Source organism: Budorcas taxicolor, chromosome 25 (assembly GCF_023091745.1).
Source record: "Budorcas taxicolor isolate Tak-1 chromosome 25, Takin1.1, whole genome shotgun sequence".
Classification (NCBI taxonomy): domain Eukaryota; kingdom Metazoa; phylum Chordata; class Mammalia; order Artiodactyla; family Bovidae; genus Budorcas; species Budorcas taxicolor.
Window position 1 is genome coordinate 2,273,360 of NC_068934.1, and position 8,861 is coordinate 2,282,220.

Consider the following 8,861-nt stretch of genomic DNA (forward strand, 5'->3'; position numbering starts at 1 on the left):
AAATTTGAGTTCATGACTTCCATTTCCAGTAATAATCAATGAGTTCCTTAGGACCAATCCTCCTCCTAGAATTTTTTTCAATGCGGTAAAATACATATAATGTAAAACTTAACCATCTAAAGCATTTTTAAATGTATATATATTTCAGCAGTATTAAGTATATTCACATCATTGTGTAATCATCACCATCATCCATTTCCAGAATTCTTTGTTTCTAACTTTAAAATTTTATTTTTTTAGGGATGTCCCTGGTGGTCCAGTGGTTAAGACTCTGCGCTGCCAATGCAGGGGGCACAGGTTCAATCCCTGGCTGGGGAACTGAGACCCCACATGCATGTGGCACAGTAAAAAAGTACCGTTATATTTTAGAGAAATTTTAGGTTTATAATAAACTTGAAAGGAAGGTGCACAGATTTCTTGTAAACTTCCTGCCACATACATGCATAGTCTCTCCCATTATCAGCATCACTCACCAGAATGCTATGTTTCTTACCAAGGATGAACCTACATGACCTCCAAAGCCCTTAGGGTTTACCTTAGGATTCACTCTTGTGTTGTATATTCTATGGGTTTGGACAAATATATCATTACATATATCCATCATTATACTATACAGAGTGTTTTCACTACCCTGAAAAGTCCTCTGTGCTCTGCTTCTCACCTGTTCTCCTCACTCACCTCTCCCCTCACCCCCTCTGCAACCACCGACCTTTTTTACTGTCTCCAGTGCTTTGCCTTTTCCAGAATGTCACGTAGTTTGAATAACACAGTGTGTTGCTTTCTTAGATTGGCTTCTTTCACTTAGTAATATGTATTTAAGATTTCTCTGTGTCTTTTTATATCTCAATTAACTCTTATCTTTTTAGCATTAAGTAATATTCCAATTGGAGAAGGCAGTGGCAACCCACTCCAGTACTCTTGCCTGGAAAATCCTGTGGATGGAGGAACCTAGTTGGGCTGCAGTCCATGGGGTCGCTAAGGGTCAGACACGACTGAGCGACTTCACTTTCTCTTTTCACTTTCATGCATTGGAGAAGGAATGGCAACCCACTCCAGTATTCTTGCCTGGAGAATCTCAGGGACGGGGGGGGCCTGGTGGGCTGCCGTCTGTGGGGTCGCACAGAGTCAGACACGACTGAAGCGACTTAGCAGCAGCAGCAGCAGCAGCAGCACCAGCAATATTCCAATATCTAGACATATCACAGTTTATCCATTTATCTACCAAAGGATACCTTGGTTGCTTCCCAGTTTTCACAATTATGAATAAACTTCTATAAATATCAACGTGCATGGTTTTAGGTGAATGTAAGTTTTCAGCTACTTGAGGTAAATACCAAGGAGCATGATTGCTAGACCATATGTAAGAGTAGGTTTAGTTTTATAAGAAACCTCCAAACATTCTGCCCAAGTGGCTGTACCATTAGCAATAAATGAGAGTTCCTTTTACTTCACATCTTTGCCATTTGGTGTTGTCAATGTTCTGGATTTCTACAGCTATTCTAATAGGTGTGTGGTGGTGTCTAGCTTTAATTTGCATTTCCATGATGACATGTGTGGAGCATCTTTTCATATGCTTATTTGTCATCTTCTTCATTGAGATGTCTGTTAAGGTGTTTGATTCATTTTTAAATCGGTTTGTCTGTTCTCTTATTGTTGAGCTTTAAGAATTTTTTGATTAATTGCTTTTATCAGATGTGTCTTTTGCAAATATTTTCTCCCTACTATGTCTTGTCTTCTCTTCTTGATATTGTCTTTCATAGAGCAGAAGTTTTACAATTTAACTAAGTTAAGCTTATCAATTATTCCATTGAGCATGTCTTTGGTGTTGAATCTAAAAAGATATCACCATACACAGGATCATATAGGTTTTAGCCTATATTTTTTCTAGGAGATTTATATCTTTGCATTTTACATTTAGGTCTATCTGCTATCCATTTTTGAGTTAATTTTTGTGAAGGGTTTAATGTGTGTATCTAGATTAATTTTTTTGCATGTGGATGCCCAGTTGTTTTAGCACCATTTGTTGAAGAGACTATTTTGGCTCCATTGTAGTGCCTTTCCTCCTTGGTCAAATATAAGTTGACTATTATGGGGATCTATTTCTGAGCCCTCTACTCTGTTCTATTGATCTATGTCTATTATTTCATCAATATCACTTTTTTTTTTTTTTACTGTAGCTTTATAGCAAGGGTAGTGAAAGTTCTCTCCGATTTAATTTTTCTCCTTCAGTTTTGTATTACTATTCTGGGTCTTCTGCCTCTCCATATAAACTTCAGAATTAGTTTGCTAATATCCATAAAATAATTTGCTGGGATTTTGATTGTGGATCACACTGAATCCATAAATCAAGTTGGGAAGATCTGACATCCTGACAATATTAAGTATTCCATGAACATGGAATATTTCTCCATTTATTTATTTATTTTTTAATTTTTTCATAAAAAACTACAGTACCATATTTTCTTATATAGATCTTACAAATATTTTGTTAGGTTTATACTTAAGTGATGGAATTCCAGTGGAGCTATTTCAAATTCTGAAAGATGATGCTGTGAAAGTGCTGCACTCAATATGCCAGCACATTTGGAAAACTCAGCAGTGGCCATGGGACTGGAAAAGGTCAGTTTTCATTCCAATCCCTAAGAAAGTCAGTGCCAAAGAATGCTCAAACTATTGCACTCATCTCACATGCTAGCAAAGTAATGTACAAAATTCTCCAAGCCAGGCTTCAACAATATGTGAACCATGAACTTCCAGATGTTCAAGTTTGTTTTAAAAAAGGCAGAAGAACCAGAGATCAAATTGCCAACACCTGCTGGATCACCGAAAAAGCAAGAGAGTTCCAGAAAATCATCTATTTCTGCTTCAAAGCCTTTGACTGCTCCAAAGCCTTTGACTATGTGGCTCACAATGAACTGTGGAAAATTCTGAAAGAAATGGGAATACCAGACCACCTGACCTGCCTCTTGAGAAATCTGTGCAGGTCAGGAAACAACAGAACTGGACATAGAACAATAGACTGGTTCTAAATAGTAAAAGGAGCTTGCCAAGGCTGTATATTGTCACCATGCTTTTTAACTTATACGCAGAGTACATCATGAGAAACACTGGGCTGGTAGAAGCACAAGCTGGAATCAAGATTGCCGGGAGAAATATCAATAACCTCAGATATGCAGATGACACCACTCTTATGGCAGAAAGTAAAGGAGAACTAAAGAACCTCTTGATGAAAATGAAAGAGAGTGAAAAAGTTGGCTTAAAGCTCAACATTCAGAAAACTAAGATCATGGCATCTGGTCCCATCACTTCATGGCAAATAGATGGAGAAACAGTGTCAGACTTTATTTTTGGTGGCTACAAAATCACTGCAGATGGAAACTGCAGCGATGAAATAAAAAGACTCTTGCTCCTTGAAAGAAAGGCTATAACCAACCTAGACAGCATATTCAAAAGCTGAGACATTACTTTGCCAACAAAGGTCCGTTTCATCAAGGCTATGGTTTTTCCAGTAGTCATGTATGGATGTGAGAGTTGGACTATAAAGAAAGATGAGCACCAAAGAATGGATGCTTTTGAACTGTGTTGTTGGAGAAGACTCTTGAGAGTCCCTTGGACTGCAAGGAGATCCAACCAGTCCATCCTAAAGGAAATTGGTCCTGAGTGCTCATTGAGGACTGATGTTGAAGCTGAAACTTCAAACTTTGGCCACCTGATGCGAAGAACTGACTCATTTGAAAAGACTCTGATGCTGAGAAAGTTTGAAGGCAAGAGGAGAAGGGGCAACAGAGAATTAGATAGCTAGATGACATCACCGACTCAATGGACATGAGTTTGAGTAAACCCTGGGAGTTGGTGATGGACAGGGAGACCTGGCATGCTGCAGTCCATGTGGTTGCAAAGAGTTGGATATGACTGAGTGACTGAACTGAACTGGTTTGACTCTTAGGGATAATAATGTACATAGTATCATATTTTTAATTTCAGATTCTACTTGTTCACTGTGCTGTGTAGGAAAGCAATGGGCTTTTGTATGATAATCTTGCAACTTGCAAAATTACCATAATCACTTATTAGTTCCAGGAGTTTTTTGTTTGTTGGGTTTGTTCATTATTTTGGGATTCCCATATGGGCAACCATGTCATCTGCAAATGAGGACAGTTTTATATCTTCCTTTCCAGCCTGTGTACATTTTATTTCCTTTTCTTACCTCATTGAGATAGCAATTATTTCCAGTATGATGTTGAAAAGCAATAATGGGAGGCAATATCCTCACCTTATATATAATCGTAATGGGAAAGCTTCAAGTCTCTCATCACTAAGCATGATGTTAGTTGTAGATAGCCTCAGTCAGTTTGAGGTTTCCCTCTATTCCTGGTTTACTTAGAATTTTTATATGATGGATGTTGGCTTTCCAGAACTTTTTATCTGGCAAAACTAGAATTATTTGCACATTGAACATCAACTCCCCATTCCCTTCTCCCCCTAGCTGCTGACAATCACCATTCTACTTTCTGTAGAAAGTGTGAATTTGAATATTCATATATGCTTCATATAAATGGAATCACACAGTTTTTGTCCTTTTTGACTGATTTATTTCACTTGGCACAATGTCTTCAAGATTCATCCATTTTTGTAGCAAATGTCACAATATCTTTCCTCCTTAAAACTGAACAACATTCCATTCTATGTATAAACCACATTTTGTTTAGCTATTCATTATGTCAGTGAGCACCTGGGTTGCTTCTATCTTCTGGCTGTTATGAATAATGCCGCTAGACATGAAGAAATGGAAATATGTCTTTGAGACCTGCTTTCAATTATTTTGGATATATACCCAGAAGTAGAATTCTGGATCATGTGATAGTTCTATTTTTAGGTTTTTGAAGAGTCACCATAATTTTTATGCTATAGCTGCATAATTTTGCATTCCTACTAAACAGTCTCCAAGGGTCACAATTTCTTCAGATCCTTGCCAACCTGTTATTTTGCTTTTTGATAGCAGGCATTCTAATAGGTATGAAATGGTACAGTAGTCCCCTCCCCTTTTGTGCAGTGTTGCTTTCTGAGGCTTCATTTACCTGAGGACAACCAGGTTGGAAAAAGTCAAATGAAAAATTCCAGAAATAAATAATTTCTAAATTTTAAATTTCATGCTCTTCTGAACAGCATAATGACATCTTGTGCTGTCCTTCTCAGTCCCACCCTGGACGTGAATCATCTCTTTGTCCAGTGTCAGTTCAGTTCAGTTGCTCAGTCGTGTCCGACTCTTTGCGACCCCATGAATCACAGCATGCCAGACCTCCCTGTCCATCACCAACTCCTGGAGTTCACTCAGACTCACGTCCATCGAGTCAGTGATGCCATCCAGCCATCTCATCCTCTGTCTTCCCCTTCTCCTCCTGCCCCCAATCCTTCCCAGCATCAGAGTCTTTTCCAATGAGTCAACTCTTCGCATTAGGTGGCCAAAGTACTGGAGTTTCAGCTTTAGCATCATTTCTTCCAAAGAAGTCCCAGGGCTGATCTCCTTCAGAACGGACTGGTTGGATCTCCTTGCAGTCCAAGGGACTCTCAAGAGTCTTCTCCAACACCACAGTTCAAAAGCATCAATTCTTCAGTGCTCAGCCTTCTTCACAGTCCAATTCTCACATCCATACATGACCACTGGAAAAACCATAGCCTTGACTAGACAGACCTTAGTCGGCAAAGTAATGTCTCTGCTTTTGAATATGCTATCTCGGTTGGTCATAGTTTTTCCTCCAAGGAGTAAGTGTCTTTTAATTTCATGGCTTCAGTCACCATCTGCAGTGATTTTGGAGCCCAAAAAAATTAAGTCTGACACTGTTTCCACTGTTTCCCCATCTATTTCCCATGAAGTGATGGGACCAGATGCCATAATCTTTGTTTTCTGAATGTTGAGCTTTAAGCCAACTTTTTCACTCTCCTCTTTCATTTTCATCAAGAGGCTCTTTAGTTCCTCTTCACTTTCTGCCATAAGTGTGGTGTCATCTGCATATCTGAGGTTATTGATATTTCTCCCGGCAATCTTGATTCCAGCTTGTGTTTCTTCCAGTCCAGTGTATTCCGCCCTTAATCATTTAACTGTTGTCTTGGTTTTCAAATCAATAGTCAAGGGATTCCATTACTTAACAGTGGCTCCAAAGTGCAGGAGTAGCGGTGCTTGCAATTCAGACATGCCAAAGAGAAGCTGCAAAGTGCTTTTATTAAGTGAAAAGGGGAAAATTCTTGACTTACAAGGGAAGAAAAGCAATTACATGCTGAAGTTGCTATGATCTATGGCAAAGGCACGTATTCTGTTTGTGAAATTATGAAGAAGGAAAAAGAAATTCACGCTAGTTTTTCTACTGCAACTCATACTGCAGAAGTTATGGCCAGAGTGTGTGATAGCCTGATTAAGATGGAAAAGTCATTAACTTTGTATAACAAGATATTGAGAGAGAGGCGGGGGGAGACCACATTCACATAATTTTTATTGTTAAAATTGTTCATATTGCTATAATTGTTTTATTTATTATTAATGACTGTTAACATATTTCTTTAACAGTAATTATGTATTTATTTTTGGCTGTGCTGGGTCTTGATTGCTGTGTGTGGAATTTCTTTAGTTACAGAGAGCAGAGACTACTCTCTAGCTGTAGTTTGCAGGCTTCTTATTGTGACGGCTTCTCTCCTTGTGGAGCGCAGGCTCTAGGGCTCACGGGCTTCAGTAGTTGTGGTGCGTGGGCTTAGTTACCCCATGGCATGTAAAATCTTCCCAGAACAGAGATCTAATTTGTGTCCCCTGCATTGGCAGACAGATTGTTAAGCACTGGACCACCAGGAAAGTCCTATTGTTAATCTCTTACTGTGCCTAACTTATAAATTAAACTTTGTCATAGGTAAGTAAGGATAGAGAAAACATAATATTTAGAGAGTTTGGTACTATCCACAGTTTGAGGCATTCACTGATCCTCTTGGAATGTATTCCTTGTGAAAAAGAGAAGACTGCTGTAGCTTATTCCTCTTTGAATTTTAAATGCCAGATTAAAAATAACCTTCTTAACGGCATAAAAAAGCAGTCACTCATAAAAAGTTATTTACTAAGTCAAAATCTAAGACAAGTTTAAACTTAGGGAGAACTTCAAGTCACTTTCACCCAGATTATTTTTATTGATTCAGAAGAAACAAGTCTTTAAAAATGAGCCTCAGTTCTGATAGCTTTGCATTCCAGTGGGGAGGAAATTTCTTGTCTTCTGCCTGAGGCAGGGAGCCTGAAGGTTATCCCCACGCACATAAGCGAGAAGGGCTACACCCATGGGCTCAAGGTGAAAGTGTCATGGCCTCAGAGGCTAGTGAAATTTAAGCTTGGAAGCCTTTCCTTAATATCAGCCTCTTCTAAGAGAGCCTTGGATATGTTTTAAATTGAGAACAAAGAAAGGTTCCCATACTACATAAAAACTGGTTGTTCTGCTGTCTTTGTGGCAAGAAGCCATCAGAACTGGCTTTGAACCCCTGTTCCATAGACCAAGGACACTTGTCTCAGTGAAAGTCAGTCATTGGTGTCAGTCACTTACTCTTGAAAATCAGCCCATCAGGGACTTCTTCCAGTGACCATGCCTCTGAATGTCAACTAAGCAACAAGAGTCTTACCCAGTAACCATCTCTACAGATGATCTCAGTCCCCTTACCCCCTGAAAATCACCAGTACCAGAACTCTACCCTTATCAAAGCCCTATGCAGCTCATCTGTCTGCCCCGCTCAGCGAGGATGTGCCTGGTTATAGTAAGCAATAAATTTAGTGAGTGTGTGTGCACACACATGCACACATACCTGCCTCTGTGCAGGCTCTCTTTCAGATGTTGAGTGGTGGTTTCACCCTTTGATAACATGATCATGTGTTTTTGTAAAATTTGCAAAAGTAAGATATTTTAACTGTAAACAGGTAAGACTGTGGTCTCTTTTTAGTCCTGCTCCTCTGTCAAACTTCTTATTTGGGGCTTCTACTGGCCACATTGTTTAAATGGCTTGAGGCTATAGGGGTGCTCATATACTAGGGATGCATGTATGGCAAGTCACTTGTTTTATGTTTTGTGTATCTTAACCTGTGTTGTGTGCTCAATCATGTCCAACTCTTTGTGACCCCACGGGCTGTAGCCCAACACGCTCCTCTGTCCATGGGATTCTAAAGGCAAGAATACTGGAGTGGGTTGCCACGCCCTTCTCCCTGGATCTTCCCAACCCAGGGATCAAAACTGCATCTCCTGCACTGCAGGCGAATTCTTTACTGCCGAGCCATGAGGGAAGCCCCATATGTTAAGAATATTGACTGCATAAAACTATAATAATACTGCCAAGTGAACTAAAAAATGTAGCAATTATGATATTCAAGGGCAATCCACTCTAGTATTCTTGTCATGGACAAGAACATTTGAAGGCGAATATAGAACATCTGAAGGCAAAAGCTTGGGGAAATATATACCTTGCAAAATTACTAAAGAAAGCTGGTGTAGCTACATTAATACTAGAAAAAATAAACTTTATGGCAAAACAACTACCAAAGATAGGGGGTAATTTCATATTGCTAAAAATATTCAGTTCTTTACAGTATACAATAATTATAAATTAATGTGCGCTAATTCAGCACACTATTTAAAGACATAAAGCTAACACTGGAGCACTACAAAGAGAGAAACACAAAAGTACCATCAGAGTGGCTGATTTTAATCCATTTCTCTCAGTAAATAAGCAAATAAACCAAAAAAAAAAAAAACCAGAAAAAGTAAGAATACAGAATATTTATAGACACAATGAACAAACTAGACTTAAAGTATACAGAACAAAGATATTAACTGTTTATATAGCAA

General features: G+C 38.9%; 1 non-coding gene across 1 annotated transcript; it reads left to right on the plus strand.

The window, feature by feature from the left end:
* Nucleotides 1-245: 245 nt before the first annotated feature.
* TRNAG-GCC (transfer RNA glycine (anticodon GCC)) lies at nucleotides 246-318 on the plus strand. Its single transcript has one exon. It is a non-coding gene; the product is annotated as a tRNA-Gly (tRNA).
* The last annotated feature ends 8,543 nt before the right edge of the window (nucleotides 319-8,861 follow it).